This window comes from Cyprinodon variegatus, unplaced genomic scaffold (assembly GCF_000732505.1).
Source record: "Cyprinodon variegatus isolate N-32 unplaced genomic scaffold, C_variegatus-1.0 Scaffold49, whole genome shotgun sequence".
Classification (NCBI taxonomy): domain Eukaryota; kingdom Metazoa; phylum Chordata; class Actinopteri; order Cyprinodontiformes; family Cyprinodontidae; genus Cyprinodon; species Cyprinodon variegatus.
Window position 1 is genome coordinate 900735 of NW_015150502.1, and position 679 is coordinate 901413.

Sequence of the window (679 nt, forward strand, 5' to 3'; positions counted from 1 at the left end):
AGATGATTATCAGAGTGAGTCATTTACCTCGTTTAACAGTTCAGTCCATTCTCTCAATTATAGGCATGGTCAGCTGATGCACTGCCAATGAGATACCGTCCTGAGCCGCCAAGAGTGTCCCCGATGCTGCAGCACTGGAAAGCATGCAGGCAGAAGATCCAGGAAAAAGTCTACAGTCTGACCATTAGATGTTGCTGAAAATTACACACTGTAGGTTAAAGATTTATATAAAATATTTAAGATAAGCTCTGCTACTCATTTCATTTCCTATCCAAAATGCAAAAGACTAGGGATAGACTGGATAGCGTCTGCTACAGTCTATCTTTGAGACTATAGGGTTAAATCCTGGAACCTGCCATATCGCAGGTTTTTTGCAGGATGTAAAATCTGGAGGTAAGCTGGAGCAGAGTTCTGGAATACAAGCATCTTTCCTAAGTGTACAGGAAGACATACTATCATGCAGAGAATATCAGAAAGTGCTTTAAACTGGATAATCTTACTTCTGTTTGGTTTTCTTTACATGCATAAAATTATTATAACCTTATGTAAGCCCTCTAAGACGTTTGTTTCATGTCATATAAATTGCAGATATATTTACATTAATCAGTGTGTTGCAGAAACCCTTCATTTACTTCAAAAAATATAATCCAAAGTCTGTGTTCTCATTTCTGACTAAAAT